General features: G+C 39.3%; 1 long non-coding RNA gene across 1 annotated transcript; it reads left to right on the top strand.

Annotated features, from left to right (window-relative positions):
* Positions 1–8,705: 8,705 nt before the first annotated feature.
* LOC111162964 (uncharacterized) lies at positions 8,706–17,747 on the top strand. The gene is made up of 3 exons (XR_002641649.2): positions 8,706–9,869; positions 10,041–10,094; positions 13,295–17,747. It is a non-coding gene; the product is annotated as an uncharacterized LOC111162964 (long non-coding RNA).
* The last annotated feature ends 623 nt before the right edge of the window (positions 17,748–18,370 follow it).

The following is an 18,370-nucleotide window of genomic DNA, read 5'->3' as shown; positions in this document are numbered from 1 at the left end:
AGCAAGGGAATGATAAATACAAAATTGAGGGTACCAGATATCCATGGGGAAAGGGAGGAAAGAAGAGGGATGAAATAGTTGAAGGACAGAACACAGGACATAGAGTGGTAATATTCTATTTCTTAAACTAGGTAGTGGGTACCTGGGTGTTCATGTATTGTTATTAATTAATAATAATACTTTATGTATTTTTTATATGTAATGACAAAATAAAATTCTTAAGTCAGAAATTATACAGCGTAAGAGATATTCGATTAATGTAGATTTAAGTTTTACAAACATCCAAAATCCAGCCAAAGTAATCCGAACATAACCTCAGGGAGGTCTGATTGGATTGAAATATTACGAATATAATCAATTGTTCAGTAGACCTTTGGTCTTGTAATGGTTTGTGATTCTTCTGTGGCAAGAACTTGAATTCTATATACATAAATTCTAGTTTCACAGAATTTCTGGTTACTGAATGAGTCTACCTAGGATGGCTTGGAATACACCTAAAAAATTAACTTTATTGTTCTCTTCTTACCTTTATATTCATGGGGACATGTAAACTAATTTTTTAAAATTATTTTTTCTTTGTGGAAATGACCTCCACAAAAAAGCCAACTTTTAGTGCTGGTTTGGAACTGTAGAAAAAGAGAAACAGCTTAATTAAAAAGTGTTCCTGGGACTTCCCTGGCAGTTCAGTGGTTAGTACTCTGCACTTCCACTGCAGCGGGCACGGGTTCAATTTCTGGTCAGGGAACTAAGATCCTGCATGCCGCGACATGGCCAAAAACTAAGAAGTTGTTCCTAACTAGAAGGTTTATCTTAAAAAAAAAGGATATGCTATTGAGAAATTTGTAATTTGAAGATTTCTGAAGGTGCCAAGATACGTACCCCAAGGATGAAGAGGGAAGAAATTATAGAAAGGAGATTATTGCATGACTGTATTTACACAGCAGTAATGCTCTTGACATATCAACTCAAACTCCCAGCAAGATCACTAATCTCAAGAATGTATTTATTAGGCCATCAGACAATGATATTAGCCAACTAATTTTCCTTGCTGTGATTTCATACTCTTTGTGTTTATAATTCGACTTCCTGTATTGCTTCCCTACAAAGAGAGGATGGACATATCTACCAGCACTGTGCTGGATATTTTCCATTTGGCCTGCATATCTAGCCTACCCATCCCACCCTGCTTTCTGCCTGAAAGACTGACCTATACGGACTATACCACTGGGTTTCCTTGCCCACCAAGCTTCCTGTTGAGTTGGATCAACCCAGAGCCTCAGGAGATCAGAGGGAGGGAGAAAAGACAGGTTGGGTTTTTATTCTGCAGGCTTCTTCCTGTCGTGTCATTGTAGGCTGGCCATGTTCATAACTGAAGATTTCCAGTAGCTTTTTTCACACAGCCTTCTCTGTCTCCGGGTTCCAATCATTGCTTCTTTCCCTCACTTCTTCAGGCTGTCAAAAAAGTCTGACCCCGTGACCCTGCTTTTGCTCTCAGAATGCCTGGAAGAGTAATCATATATAGTCTACCCCCAGAAACAACAATCCTCCAACTAACCAGTCATGAGCACAGTGTCATGGTGTGAGGATGGAGTGAAACATTTTTTATTTTTTCCATTAAATTATCTCCATGCAGAGACAGCATCAGATGTGTGCCAGGGTCCCTTTTTGCTCTCATCTCATCTCGTCTTCCCTTTTTTTCCCTCTGCCCTATCCCCAGGATCCTCTCCATCAGTCAATGCTCTCTGTGGTCAAGTCCATGGAAATTCCTGTCTCTAGTACAGTTCTAGGAGGGCAATTGTGAGACCCCTCAAACCTTTATTTTAATTGACTAAGGCCTTTTAGGGTCTTTAGAGTGTAGCACCTACAAAATAAACCACAAATACATTTTAAAAACAAGACTTTTTTTCCTGCAAATATTGCTCTCCTCTTATAGTACAACATGGGTATATTATTTTACTAAAGACCTTCTGCTCACCTGTGTGAGAAAGCAAAAGATTCGGGGGAGAGGGCAGGGAAGATGAAGAAAAAATGGAGTGGTAGCTGGAGATGCAAGTCATGTCCAGAGAGCATTTCAGGAAATGAAAATAGCATGTTGAAGGCCACAAAGCTGGGAAGCTGGAACATTTGTGGAACTAAAATAAGGCCACTGTAACTGAAGCTTTGTTAGCAAGAGAGAGAATGGTTTGTGAGATAGAGCTGCGAATCAGAGAAAGCAGAGCATCATGGGTCACATTAAGGAGCTGGACCTTTATCCTAAGTAAAGAAAGGGTGGATGGGGCTTCCCTGGTGGCGCAGTGGTTGAGAGTCCGCCTGCCGCTGCAGGGAACACGGGTTCGTGCCCTGGTTCAGGAAGATCCCACATGCCGCGGAGCGGCTGGGCCCGTGAGCCATGGCCGCTGAGCCTGCGCGTCTGGAGCCTGTGCTCCTGCAACGGGAGAGGCCACAACAGTGAGAGGCCCGCGTACCGCAAAAAAAAAAAAAAAAAAAAAAGAAAGGGTGGATGGTTTGGGGGAAACCTGAGGGAAGTAAATATTGTAAAAGTTTGGTTAAGAAAGATTGAGAAGCTGACCCATGTGATCTATTGTATATCACTCTATTTCTTGGCTTTCTTGCACTTAAAATTATTTTTAATTGAAGTATAGTTGATTTACAATGTTGTGTTAGTTTCAGGTGTACAGCAAAGTGATTCAGTGGTGTATATATACTTATATATGTATATATACATATATATGTATATATACACATATATATACACACATATATATATTTTCCAGATTCTTCTCCCTTATAGGTTATTACAAAATACCGAGTATAGTTTGCTGTGCTATACAGTAGGTTCTTTTTTTTTTTTTTTGACTGCATTGGGTCTTCATTGCTGTGCATGGGCTTTCTCTAGTTGTGGGCAGCAGGGGCTACTCTTTGTTGCGGTGCGCAGGCTTCTCATTGCAGTGTCTTCTCTTGTTCCAGATCACAGGCTCTAGGCACACGGGCTTCAGTAGTTGTGGCATGCGGGCTCAGTAGCTGTGGCACACGGGCTTAGTTGCTCCGTGGTATGTGGGATCTTCCTGGACCAGGGCTCGAACCCCTGTCCCCTGCATTAGCAGGTGGATTCTTAACCACTGCGCCACCAGGGAAGCCCAGTAGGTTCTTGTTGTGTATCTATTTTATATGTAGTAGTGTGTATATGTTAATCCCAAACTCTTAATTTATCCCTCCCCCACTTTCACCTTAGGTAACCATAAGTTTGTTTTCTCTGTCTGTAGATCTATTTCTTTTTTGTATTTAAGTTCATTTGTATCATTTTTTCTTTTTTAGATTCCACATATAAGCAATATCATATGATTTTTTTCCTTCTCTGTCTGGTTTACTTCATTTAATATGATAATGTCTAGGTCCATCCATGTTGCTGCAAATGGCATGATTTCATTCTTTTTTATGGCTGAGTAGTATTCCATTGTGTGTATGTACCATGTCTTCTTTATCCATCCCTCTGTCAATGGACATTTAGGTTGGTTCTAAGTCTTAGCTATTGTAAGTAGACTTGCACTTAAATTTCTAAAAATTTAAATTATCCAAATAATACATAAATATGTTCTTTTTAAAATAAATTTATCTATTTTGTTTATTTATTTTTGGCTGCATTTGGTCTTTGTTGCTGCACACAGGCTTTCTCTAGTTGCGGCGAGCAGGGGCTACTCTTCGTTGTGGTGTGCAGGCTTCTCATTGCATTGGCTTCTCTTGTTGCAGAGTAGGGGCTCTAGGCACATGGGCTTCAATAGTTGTCGCATGTGGGCTCAGTAGTTGTGGCTCGCAGGCTCTAGAGAGCAGGCTCAGTAGTTGTGGCACATAGGCTTATTTGTTCCACAGTATGTGGGATCTTCCCAGACCTGGGCTCGAACCCGTGTCCCTTGCATTGGCAGTCAGATTCTTAACCACTGCGCCACCAGGGAAGCCCCATAAATATGTTCTTAAAGTAAAAATTTTCAACGATAGAAACTGAAAAGTTCCCCTGACTTATCATCCTTAATAACTCTTGAAACTTCCTCTCAGTTAACTATTATGTACTAGGAATGTTTACATCTACAACTAACAAGAAAACCTGGCTATCAATGACCTAAGCTAATTGGAGTTTGTTTGATAGGCAGCTGTTAGCATTGGTTCAGTGATGTCAAGATGGCTGCCATAGCTCCAAGCATGGTATCTATCATTCACGAATCAGTGTGTGGCTATAGATAATTAATTTTCACCATTGTGTGGAATTTCATTGTACAAATATACTACACTGTATCCATTCTCCTGTTAACGGACACTTGGGTTATTTCCAGTTTAGGGGGTTTTGTTTCATTTGTATTTTCTGTTTTTACTATTAAAAACATGTGCTATTAATTGTCTTATACAAGTCTTCTGGTGTACAAATTTCTCTAGGCTATACCTAGGAGTAGAACTTCTGAGTAACAGAGTTTTCACGTTTCAATTTTATTTTATTATGCCCTTTATATAAATGGTATCATGTAGTACATATTGCTCTGTATCTTTAATTTATTGCATAAGCTCAAAGATTTTGTCTATTTTTCTCACTACTCTATCCCCAGCACCATTCATTCATTTAATAAATATTTATTAAATACCTACTCTGTACCAGGCTCAAGTTGGAAACATTTACTTGAGTTTTCCTCTGAAATCCCTTCCCTCCCTATCTTCCATAAAGGCCCTCAATTCTGATCCTTCAGTTTACAAGTTTACAAGCCGGTATTATCACAAGAATAGGGCCACTGCTAGTCCACAGGGTGCTTTTATGCTAGTTGAAAAAAAGGCATATCCCTCCCACGGCACCCAATCACATGCCAGGTTTACCCACAGCCAGCACTGCGCGATGTTTGGTGAGCAGAGCTCAGCCTGAATTTCAGCCCCCTCACTCCCTCAGCAGATGCTCTTATGCAGGTACAACCTGTTCAACTGTACAGAGCAGCCCTGCCCCAGAAAGCTAGCTAATAGATGCAAACTTCTCTCTAACTGCTTCTCAACCTGGCTATACTCAAAGATGTTCTTCCTTTACCTCTGTTATTCTCTCCTTTACCTCTGTTATTCTCTCCTTTACCTATTGTACTAAACAGACTGGAGGAAGAGTCCATAATATTTGCCACGAAGAAAAGCAGCACCAATCGGTTCTTTTAAATATAAGTTCTGTGGCTCAAAAAGCATTCTTTGTCAGTAAAACTAACCCAGATACCCAAGCCATAATGATTTGGCTTGGCTTGGATGAAGAACGGGTATATGAGCCAGAAATGATCTCTGTGGGCTAGGAATTAAATATACCAGGTTCCTCTGAAGTGGCTTCACCCAATTTCTGTCTAGTGGCCCAATATCTGTGGATACAAAGTGACAGCAGACAAGCCAATCAAATTCTGTCTTTGAGAACTACACATGATAGATGAATAAAGAAAGGACAGATTATTCCAGTTTAATGAGCCCAAGTAATAATGAGAAATTTATGATTTTTAGTGATACTCAGAGTTGCAGTAGGATGAAGGGAAATTTGGAGCCTGAGACAACTTCCCTTGTATAAAACTTTCAACAGAGAATGAAATCTGTGTGACTCTTCCTAACACTAATTGGTCATTTCCCCCACAGTTAAGTATAAAATGTCTTATATCATTTTCTAAGTTCTGCTTTTCTCTCCAACCAGATGCTAACTTCCCCAAGACAACTTCCTTGTGAGTTCTTTAACCCCGGCAGAGTGCTGAACATGCACATAAGAAGAATTCAATAAATATTTGAGAGGCTGAATTACTTTTTAAAAAATTGTTAATAATTCAACCTAAAACATTTAAGTATCAAATAACATATAACCATTATAAAAAATGTAAACAGTGTAAGTTGGAGTTCATGTACTTTTTTCTCCTGCATTCTCAACTATCTCTGTTTATCACTGTTAAGTTTTTTACGTGTGTTCCCAGACCTTTTTACATGCACAGACATATTAATTTGTAAGGTTTTTCCTTACATAAAAATGGAATCATATATTGTTCTGCAACTTGCTTTTTTAAATTAAACAGTATTTTGGTCTGTTCTTCATGTCACTGTGTAGTGTGTACCTCATTGTTTTGGATGGCTGCTTCCATGGTGTCCCTTTCATAGGATGGATATATTAATTTTTTAAATAACCATCTATAACTGAATATTTAGGTAGTCTCCAAGCCCTCACTATTATGAATAATGCTACAATGAACACCCTTGTACATATATTCTTGCACACTTTTGTGGTATTTTTGTAGGCTATAGACCCAGATGTGGAATTACAGGGGAAACTTATAGTGATGTTTTGAAAAGGACATTTAGTTAAGAGAGTCTAAATTCTAGGCTTGACTCTGCCACTTCTAATCTGTGTTACTCTGAGCGAGTCATTTCAACTCCCTGAGATTCTTTTATTTGATCTTTAAGAGAAGGAAAAACCTCAGTATGTTTCATAGGATTGTTGTGAAAATCAAATGACCAAACTAAAGCATCATGGTTGACTAATATTAGATTAGGAGTATTTCTTCAGCCTTTTTGTAATCTGCTGAATCTCATTAGATGACTTGCCAGTTTCTAGTGGTCGGCTGAAATGTTCCTCTTTTGAATATAGTATAGGGAACCAAGTAGAAGAGTATTATTGAAATCAAGTAGACAAATCATTGCATCCTGTGGAAATAGGTCTTGTTCTTTGAAAAGATGAATTCAGATCTCAGTTTTGATCATCCTTAGAAAAGCATGAAAGTGACCCATAGTAAACTCCAAAAACAGAAATACAAAGAAAATGTCTTCACTAGAATCCTATAAGGCAGCAGTCGCCAGCCTTTTTGGCACGAGGGACCGGTTTCATGGAAGACAGTTTTTCCACGGGGTGGGGAGGGAATGGTTCAGGCAGTAATGCGAGTGATGGGAAGCCATGGGGAGCAGTAAATGAAGCTTTGCTCGCTGGCCTGCCACTCACCTTCTGCTGTGCGGTCTGGTTCCTAACAGGGGGTTGGGGACTGCTGCTACAAGGTCATAGGCAGAGAAGTCTTTGTAATCAAAAAATTCCATTATAAAATACCTTTACTGGCTAAAAAGTACTTGTGCCACTAATTTTGTTATCAAAAACCTGAGCTTCAGTTCTGGTTTTACCATTAAGTTGTCTGTGAGTAAGAACCTACATTTTCCTCACTTGCAAAATGAAGGGGTTGAATTAGATCACCTTTAAGTTCCCTTTTACTGAAACAATAGTAAAAATTATAATAGTTACATGTATAAAGTGTTTACTGTATTAGAACCAGCACTGTTCTAATTGCTTTATATATGTTGATTCATTTAATCTTCACAGCAAACCTATGAGGCAGGTACTACTATTATCATTTCCATTTTACAGATGTGGAAACTGAGGGACAGAGAGGTTAGGTGACTTGCCTAAGGTTACACAGCTAGTGAGGGACAGAGGCAGGGCTTTGGGTCTAGGTTGTCAGGCTCCAGAGTTCATGCCCTGACCCTTTCATCCTGTGATTCTCTGATCTCCTCAAACCCTTGAATTCTTTGCTTTGTGTTGATATTTGAAAGAAACTTCTATTCTAGGAGTTTCTTTCCACTTTGTTTTGTTTCAAAGCTTTATTGACATAAATTTATTTGGAGGTCCTTTTTCCTTTTTCGAGAAAAAATTAAAAATGAATAACTTATATTAGTTTTCTACTGCTACATTACAAATTACCCCAAGATTTTGCAGCTTAAACAATGAACATTTATTACCTCACCTAATTTCTGCTTAGCTGTGTGATTCTGGGTCAGGGTCTCCCATGAGCTCATAGTCATGTCATTGGCGAGGGCTGCAGTCACGTGAAGGGGCTGACAATCTGCTTCCAAGTATACTCATGGCTGTTGGTAGGAGATTTCAGTTTCTCCCCACACGGGCCTCTTCATCAGGCTGTTCATACAACTTGGTAGCTGGTTCCTTAGAGTGAGAAATCTGAGAGAGACAGAGACAGAGACAGACAGAGACAGAGAACCCAAGACAGAAGCTGAAGTCTTCTGTCCCAGCCACTCTCCTAATCTTGGAGGTGACATTCCATCACTTCTGCCATATCTATTTGCTGGAAGCAAGTCACCAAGTCCAACCCAAACTCAAGGGGAGGGAAAGTAAGCTTCATCTCTTAAGGGGAAGAATATCAAAATGTGTATAAATATATCTTTAAAACCACATTGAGTACAACAAAAACATACGAACAGTGGTATACTCACTGCCCCAAACTGGGAATTATTACCTTATCATATTTTCCTCAAAACATTTTCAAAAAAAAAAACATTAGAAATAAAATCGTCTTTGTTCCCATACCCAGACCCAATCCTTTTCCTATTCTCCAGATTCTAATCTCCAACAATTCTAAGATTATATGGTGTATCGTTCCAGTCTTTTTATTCTTTTATATACATATAGGTCATGCTCCAAGAGGTCAGGGACCTTGTCCCGCTACCACCTGACATAGAATAGGCACTCAGGGCATATTTGTTGACGAAATCAATGATTTCTAGCCTACAGCCTCAGTCTTCTACTCTCCACTCCTATACCTGACGGATATTTCGAAATGAAAAGCCTGTCACACTCCTCCCCAGCTTGAAAAATGCCATTGGCTCCTCCGTCTGTGGAATAAAGTCCACTCTTCTTAACATGCATTAAAAGTTTCTGTGAAAACAACTCTCCCCTCCCCCCCAAAGCAAAACAAGCACCACTTCTTCTAATAGAGGAAGCAGAAGAAGAAAAACGCAAATCAGCTAATTCTATTATAAGCTGACAGCCCTGGTAAAAGAAGTCCTGGAGGAAGAGTTCAGAATCCATAGAGAAAGGCAGCTATGTAATTATTGATAGATTTCATCTTCGTTGTTGTTTTTTTCCTCATGCTCTTTCTCTTTCATGAGAAGTTTTACCTACTGTTTAAAGGGAAGGGAATCTAACATTTCATTGAGCACTTAATGATATGCCAGGCATTTGGCTAAATGCTATATTTACTTTATCCCATCTAATATAATTTTCTTCAAAAACCTAGAGTAGGTGTCACCTCTTCTTTCAAAAATAAAATGACTGAGTTCAAAAATGTCAAATACACCAAGGAAAATAAAATGTGCTGGTGATTTCTACATTATAAGAAAGTACAAAAGACTTGTACAATACATATGCTTCTTATTAGTTAATATTAGGTCATGGGCCATCTGTGGTCACACATCTCATGTGTGATACTCTTGATGTGCCAGTCTTCCTCATAAACTCCTCTCCCATCTCTCTCCCTCTTCCTTCCCTCTCTCTTCTCTTCCTCTGGGCTTGCCTCTCTTTCCCTTGCTCTCTCTTAATCCCATTACTTTCTGGGTTTTTTTGTTTTTTGTTTTCCGTTTTTCTCTCTGCCTACCTCTTAAGCCCATCAACAGCTTCATTGTTGCCTTCTAGGGCAAAAAGTTTACTGAAGGCTTGTCTAAGCTGAAGTGAAAGTAAACAGAAAGAAAGGCTTCCTTTAATTCCTGAGCTAGAATTGCAACAAAGTATAATGATGTTTCAGTACAATATGTGACCCAAAGAGATAAAGTTATATACTCTAGCCAGGCTTTCAGCTTCCAATATGCAAGGGACAGTTGCCCACTGAGCTCTTGATGAGGTTCTCAATCATTACTGGTAATACGAAGGTTCTCATGTTTCCATTTTGAAAAAAAAGAACCTGTAATCAGGAGATGTTAGCATTTTATCAATATGTAGAAGTTGTAGAGGGAAGTTTCCCTGAAGCTTGAAAAGTAAGAATGGAAGCAGAAGAAAAATTTTCTATAAAGGACAGACAGGATGTGGAAAACTGAAAATAGCATCATGTGGAAAATTCAAGGTGAGTCTGGTGGTCCTCAAATTCCACCCATTCATCAGGTCCTGAGAGAGCAGAGGCTGCTTTGGAAAACCAAAACTAGATTGTTAATAATGCAGGAGGTTTTATACTCCATTCTAGTGTGTAAGTCGAGGCTGCCCTCCATTTTGATGCTTTCTGATTCTCCACTTTTAGGCAAACGAGAAGAAACCAAGGGGATCATTCCTTTGGCTCGATTTCAAGAAAAAGGTATTCATTTACTTGCAAAACTTTTCAAGTGCTCTCTAAATATCAGACTCCATATTTAAACAAACCAAATTTTAGTGAGCAAGCAGGTGCTATAAATCATCAAAACAGCTCCCTCTTCCCCCACCTCCCGGGCAAACAAACAGTCATTAAAAGAAAATTAGCGTTGAAGAATGGAGCTAGTGGGTAGGTGGTTTATAGCTTGTGGGTTGATGATCTGACAATATTTTAGCAGAGAACTTCGCTGACTGGCAAAAAGCAGTGAGTTGCTAAACACTGAGAGATTGTTATGAAGACTTAAGGGCGAAGATATTGTTTCCTGGAAAAGAGGGCAGTGTTTGAAGACTATTGCCCTACCACTTTCATGATTTGCATCTCATGTGGAGGTGTCTTTCCTTAATAAAAAGCAATTAGATTCCGGCCAGGTACCACCCCCTCCTCTTCAACAGACTCTTACCACCCTGAATTAATAACATACCTTGTTGACTCGTTAAGTTTTGGTGTCATTTTGATACATATATTATTACAGCAATACATAAAAGCTACAATATTCAATCTGCTTAAACGATGTTAAGGTTATACTTTGGAGATGAGAAACTTTGAATTATCCAGTTGATTCAGGAAATGAGTTTACTGGCCTACTGTACATTCATTTGAAGAATGAAAGAGAGAGAGAATCCCCTGAGGCTTAAATCTGAAGGGAACTCAGCTTTTCACTGTACTTTTAGAAGTAAAATAGTAATGGTACTCATAAGGGAGTTTTATAAATTGGCATGCCCCAAATTTCTTTTTTAGCTATGTGCACGTAACTGCGTAAGTGAATGAGCTGGGCTGCATCAGGGACTAAAGAAAGCCACTTTGCTCTTTTTCTCCACTGCTCTTTCAAACCTTCTCTGTCAAATTATTCTTCTCCAACCTTGGATGAAATCTGAGGCAGAGATCCTAGTTTTTCTGGTCATGTTCGTGTATTAAAAAGCTCAGTATCATCTAATATTAAAATGTTATGGCCTCATTTGGTTCAAAGTTTCTATTTATGCCCCCATCCCCCATTCCCTCCATCCTTAGGCCTGAATCAAGCTTGCAAGCCCCAAATGGGAAAGGTCAGGGTGGGTTTGTGTGGAACGGGGGCAGGGTGAAGGGGGGAGGGGTATTCTTTCTTCCTAGACCCACTGACTTCTACACTTTCTAGGCTGCTCTTTGTGGCTTTTCTATGGTCTGATCAATGGAGGAGGTGGATTCATGGACAAAGGCAATGTTCTCTGCCTGGTGCGGTGGACTTTCTGAGTTCTCACTACTGAGGACCTCCAACCTCCAGTTTCCTTTCACAGAAAATGATTTCAGACTGACGATTGCTTTCTCCACCACTTCCCACTCCAATCACCACATCTCAGCTTGAAGATTTAGATGGCTCACAACCACCCTTTAGAAAGACTGTTTTTATGGAGTCTCTCTTTTTTTTTTGAATTTTATTTTATTCATTTTTTTATACAGCAGGTTCTTATTAGTTATCCATTTTATACATATTAGTGTATGTATGTCAATCCCAGTCTCCCAATTCATCCCACCCCCCCACCCCCCACTTTCCCTCCTTGGTGTCCATACTTTTGTTCTCTGGCGGAGTCTCTTTTAAGATGACCCAAATCCAGTTCTTTTTAATGTAATCCACATGCAGCCCACAGGAAACCTGTAGATTAGCCTCCTCAGATCCTTATTTCTAATTGCATTAATCAGGGTTCTCCAGAGAAACAGAAACAGTATGCGATAGAGATAGAGATAGATGCAGATAAAGAAAATTTTTTACATTTTATAAAAACTTTATTATAGATGTTTAAAAACATACATGAAAGGAGAGGGAATAATAAAAATGAACTGATGTATACATCTCCCAGTTTCCACAATCATCAACAAACTGTCAGTTCTGTCTTATCTATGCCCACAGCCACCAGCATCCCTGGCCGTCTACCCCAGAACTATTTTGAAGCAAATCCCAGATATTATATCATTTACCTGTAAATATTTCATTATATATCTCAAGAAGATACAGATTTTTTATAAAAAACACAATCACAATCATTACACTTAAAAATTAACAAAAAAGTTCTTGGGCTTCCCTGGTGATGCAGTGGCCGAGAATCTGCCTGCCAATGCAGGGGACATGGGTTCGAGCCCTGGTCTGGGAAGATCCCACACGCCAAGGAGCAACTAAGCCCGTGCACCACAACTACTGAGCCTGTGCTCTAGAGCCCACGAGCCACAGCTACTGAGCCCTAATACTGCAACTACTGAAGCCCGTGCACCTAGAGCCCGTGCTCCACAAGAGAAGCCACCGCAATGAGAGGCCCGCGCACCGCAACGAAGAGTAGCCCCCACTCTTCGCAACTATAGAAAGCCCATGCGCAGCAACAAAGACCCAACACAGCCAAAAATAAATGAATAAAATAAATTTTTTTAAAAGTTCTTAATACCACCAAATGCTGAGTCAGTATTCACATTTTCTGAATTTTCATGTAAATTTTAAAATATCTTATTTGTTTATTTATTTATTTGGCTGCATTGGGTCTTAGTTGCTGCGCATGGGCTTTCTATAGTTGCGGCGAGCAGGCGCTACTCTTCGTTGCGGTGCGCGGGCCTCTCATTGCGGTGGCTTCTCTTGTTGTGGAGCACGGGCTCTAGGTGTGCGGGCTTCAGTAGTTGCAGCACGTGGTCTTCAGTAGTTGCACAATTTGGGAGGCTACTTTAAGAAAATGAATATAAAAAATTAGGCCTTTAAGTTTTACAAAATCATGGGACCGTGTGAGCACATTGCTAGGGCCCTTTCTGGGAGTGAGGGGCTTCACATAAATCTGACTCAAGACTCAGTCTATTTATGAAAGTGTTAAATCTTTAAGGACTATTCTAGATTGTACAATGGTGAATTGGGTTCTACAATCAGATCGGCAGACCTATATTAGATCAATTCAGCTATCTACCAGATACTTCCTGTGTCTTTTGGGAAAAGTTATTTAAATTCTCTAAGCCTCGATTTCCCATATTAGTAAACCCACTTCATACGATAGTTGCAAAGATGAAAATATGTAAGTGTGTAAAACATTTTAGCATAGCTCATAATTAGTGCTTAATAAGTGTTAGCTATTATTAGCTATTTGTATTAAAATCTGAAGTATCTGAACTCTGCCCTGTATTTGCCTTTTCAAAACTCACAGATCCTTAGCTCCTCACAACAAAATTCAAGGGATCATCTGTAAGGAAATAAAATCCAGAATATCCAAGTCTGAAGTTTCCTGGTGAAAAAGAGCAGCTGGACCCCTACTCTCCCCCGTGAAGTTCCCCTCCCGGTGGATCATCTTGCCACCATCCTGCCTGGATGATAAGGAGCTGCTCCTCTTTGAACACACCGAGACCAGGCTGGGTTGTGAAAAAAGAATCGACTCAAATCTAGGGGATGGTTTAAAAAAAGAATAAATAAAAATAAAGTATATCCAAGGTGGACTCTGCTTTCTCACAGCTACCTCCCCATTCCACATGAGGCCTTAGAAAAAGAAATTTTGCTTGGATTCCTCCTAGCTTCCAATCTTCCTCATCATGGTAAATACCATACACGAGTACCCACCACATAGGTGTACAATCCCAGACACAGAACTAACATACAGTTAGGCAGGTTGGGCACTGCACAAAGATATCACATCTTAGAAGGCACCATTCGCATTGTAGACATCACAGATTTCTATGTTTACCAAAATAATTTTCTGGTGAATGGCAGCTAAGTATCTTGTTACATAGTCAGTACATTGTGATACTTTTTATAATCATTGAAACTAGAATGCCTTGAGGAAGACTTGGGGAGGGGGTGCCTTTTCCACTTTGTACACATGTATGATGTGGGTGTGGAGGCCTTGACTGGGCATCTAGAATGTTTAAAGTCTAGAAAGAGGAAGAGAGATCCAGCTCCCTGGCTGTTAACCCCAAACCTAGAGCCTGCTCTCTCAGCTCCCATTTCCTGTCTAAGGTCTTACCTCTTCCTCTAGCAATTGACATAGAGAATTGCTCCACCCTTCAGCCAAGAGGTCTTTACTTTTGCAGAGCTTAATGATATAACTAGATTCATATAATACAATAATCTACAACAATAAATACACACATGGTAATAGAAAATGATTTCCTTATAAAGTTTCTAAGATACACACATGCAGAGTTGTTTATTTTAAGGCCATGTTAATTTCAGGAAGAACAAATTTCTGTTACCCAAATGGCTGAGGAGGTATTAAATTGAATAATAGATTATATCTGCTGTTCGCTTTGACAACTTAAGCTTTTGTAATATCACATCTAAAACATGAGGAAAATATTACTAGGTTGATTTGGTTTTCAATGTAACACTCACTAGATATGATGTCATAATTCCTGAAACATCAATGAAAAGAGAACGTTTGGTTTTTCAAATGTGTTGGCCCAGTATAAATACAGCTATTTCCAACATCAGACCTAGCCATTTTTAGCCTTCCCACCCTTAGTATAAGTGTATTTCTTAAAACATGGTCCTTATTGCAATATTTTGTACTATGTTTAATCCTCAATATGTTCTGAGATTTAAGCTAAAACCAAGCTTTAATTCTAAATAAAAAAGAAAACAGTTTTTAAGGTGTATCTTTGTAACTGCAATATAGAATTTCCAAGTTAATTAAAAAATATTAGCTTGTTACTGTTTAAACTTTCTTAGTGTAAAATATATCATACCTTCACAATAGTGTATATGTGTATATGTGCTGTTTAAAGAAGAATAATAAAAGAAGAGCTATGTACCTACTATCCATCTTAAGAAATAGAACATAACCAGTACCTTAGAAGTTTCCTTTCTACCTCTCCCTGGTGATGCTCCTTTCCCTGTCCACCATAATTAACCATATGTTGAAACTTTGTTAATCACTCCACGCTTCTATTAATTGTTTTATCATATACGTGTATCCTTAAGCAATATATTGTCTAATTTTGCCTTCTTTTACAATTGATGTAAATGAAATCATACATATATAGGCTTGTATGACTTGCTTTTCTGTTCAACACATTTTTGAGTTTTATCATCTATTGATACACAAAGCTGTATTTCATTCAGTTTTGCTACTCTGGTATTCCTTTGTTATGAGTGGACCACAATTTAGTTATCAATTCTACTACTGATGGGTGTTTGGGCTGTTTCCCTTTTTTTTTTTTTTTTTTGTCTTTTTATGAACAATGCTGCTTGTGAGTTTTTTAAATTCACATCTCCCATATACATGTGCACAAGTTTCTTTAGAATATAAACCTAGAAGTGGAGAGTTTTAGTATTCATCAAAATAGATTAAGAAATCAATGTCAAACCACAGTATTCACAGAACATATGTTTGATGACGATGACGATGATGATGATAACCTCCTTGCTGAAGAGCGACAAAATAGGAGAGCTCATGCTTTGCTTACTAGCTCTGGCTTCAGAACATTACTAAATATCACCAATCTCACAGAAAGAAATTCCAAGAAACTTAACTCAAGTTCCCAGGTTTTTCCTGATAGGAGACAAGAGCTAAGAGTATGGAAGTCTTAATGAAGGGGTTTATCAATTGATGGTAAAGGTTTGCCAAGTGATTCAGAACGAAGAACTGACTGCTATGGGGAGAAATATGGGCTGGATAGCAACAAGAAAGCTTGACTTCTAAGCTGCTTCTATCTATAGATGGCTGTGTGGTTTTTGAGCAAATCAGGGAATATCACTGATTCTCCGTTTTCATGTCCATAAAATATGAAGTTTAGATTCAATGACCTTTGGGTCACTTCCTGCTCTAATTCCGATTCAGCGATTTTGAGTTCTTTTGGAAACGACAGTTTTGCTCGCCCCCTAGTGGTGTCCTCTTGCCTTGCAACTGGAGAAACCGGTTTAAAATGGTGGTTATTGTCTCTCAAAAACTTCCTTGTACAGTGTATTTTAGGCATTATAATTAAAAGGCATGAAAATGAAAGGAAGCTTTTTGTGAAGTTATTAAATTTTTTGAAAACACACATTTAAATAAAAGGTTTTTTTCATTGACAAGAATTAATATTTGGTTTTAACAATAATGTCCTTGAGCTGCACACTTATAATTTTTGCATTTATTTTAATAACTTTAAATACAAAATGAGAAAAAAAAAGTTCTGCCTTCTTCGCCCAAGATGTAAAAAGAAATTAATTAATACATTTCCCTTCTACTAAATTAATGCCATTAATCATTATTTAAGTACTGTAGATAAAAGATTGGAGAGTTCCTGAGGATTAAAGAAAATAATTTACATAGTACTCTGCCCATAGTAGGCATTCAATACAGGTTAAATGAGTGTGAATCTTCATCTGAAAAAAACCAACAACAACACTACTTTTTCAGCTGGAGCCTGAGTTGTCTAGTGGATTGAAAGTAAAAGAGAATGGCATTGATCTACTTTGTAAAGCTCTTGGGAACAGACTTGCTTAACCACTTTAAGAATGAGTTTCTCTATTTGCAAGGAGGGAATAAAATTCCTGATGCTTGTTGAAATGACAGGGACATCATAAAGATTAGTGAGTCGAATGTTGGTAAAGAATATCATATTCCTTATAGAGCAGTGTTATGTAAAGACTCAGGTCAGTATCATCAGAAACTGGCTACTAGGGCACTATGTACCTGTCATTTTTGAAATAGAGTATAAAATCCCAACAAGAAAAACAGCCCTGCTCACAAAACTATAAAATGTCATTTTTCTTCAAAGAGAGGAAAACTAGAAAAACGAAGACTCCTACCTTTGAATTTAAACACCAAATCGATACATAAAAGAAAAGAATCAGGTTCTGAGTCCTGAATGTTTTTTGTTCTTTCAGCAGTTTAATGAATAACTGAAAAATAAGTTTAATTATATAAAAATACTTTGACAGAAGTTTAGCTTTGTCTTTCTGTTGTTGTCTTTTCAACAGTGGCGCTGCCTTGGGAAATCTTTTCCTATGCTCTCTTATCTGTTCACCTGACTCATAGAGACAGCCCAACTGAGGGGGGAAAAATGAGCTTCAAATCAGGGAAGCTAAGTTGTAGCTCTGGCTCTGCCTCTTAAAGTATAAGTGACCTTGGGCAAGCCCCTTGAGCTCTCTGAGATTTACTCTGTTCTATAAAATGGAGGTTTTGATAATAGCAGTAGCTCTGTCCCAGTGCCGTTCTGATGATTAATTAAGAGTGTGTAAATTCTCTTTAGCGACTGCAAAATTATTTCCAAATGTTAATGACTGTTTTTCATATCTTTATTTATTATTATTTTTTTGTCTATACAAACTTACCCATCTTGTCTTTATCAAGTCTTGATGATTTTACCCTCAAAACTCCAGCTCTTCCTCTATATTCCCACCTCTTCCGCCCTGGATTCCACTAGGACCTTTCTATTCACGGGCCCACCTCTCCCTAAACCCCGCCCCGGACTCTCCCCCAGCTCCAGTCAAACCAATCCACCACCAGGGTGAAATTTCTCACCTGAAAATATGGGCACACCGGGCTTCCCTGGTGGCGCAGTGGTTGAAGTCCGCCTGCCGATGCAGGGGACACGGGTTCGTGTCCCGGTCTGGGAAGATCTCACATGCCGCGGAGCAGCTGGGCCCGTGAGCCATGGCCGCTGAGCCTGCGCGTCTGGAGCCTATAGGCACACCCTTCTAGTGATCGGTATTCTTTCTGGCTCCTAATGCCCTGCAGAATTAAATCTCAGTTCCTTCACAATCTAGCCCTGCCTACCTGTTCCCTGCATCTTCTGCTCGTCCTTTCTTGTACTTCACAGACTCATAATTCCATAATTGTCTCTTTTTCCTGTCTGCATGCATTTGCACATTTATTTCTCCTGCCTAAAACGTCCTCCTCCTCCCACTCAGCAACTCTAGTACAATTTTTCTGTGGAATCTTCTCACTGATTGCTGGCAAAATTCTACTTACTCTTCACACCTTAGTTCAAACTCTCTCCCTTTCACATGCTCCCTTTGCACTATGTTGAGATCTTCAGAGTTTTGTTTTTTTTTTTGCAGTACGCGGGCCTCTCACTGCTGTGGCCTCTCCCGTTGCGGAGCACAAGCTCCGGACGCGCAGGCTCAGCGGCCATGGCTCACGGGCCCAGCCGCTCCGCGGCATGTAGGATCTTCCCGGACCGGGGCACGAACCCTTGTCCCCTGCATCGGCAGGCGGACTCTCAACCACTGCGCCACCAGGGACGCCCTCTTCAGAGTTTTAACTGGATTGCTGTCCCTCTTTCAGAATGTGGATTCTTAACAA

The sequence above is a fragment of the Delphinapterus leucas genome, chromosome 3, assembly GCF_059928025.1.
Source record: "Delphinapterus leucas isolate spDelLeu-1000000601 "Yukka" chromosome 3, BTC_Dleu_Yukka2, whole genome shotgun sequence".
NCBI classification, from domain to species: domain Eukaryota; kingdom Metazoa; phylum Chordata; class Mammalia; order Artiodactyla; family Monodontidae; genus Delphinapterus; species Delphinapterus leucas.
Note: the sequence above shows the minus strand (reverse complement) of the source record. Positions and strands in the feature narration are given on the sequence as shown.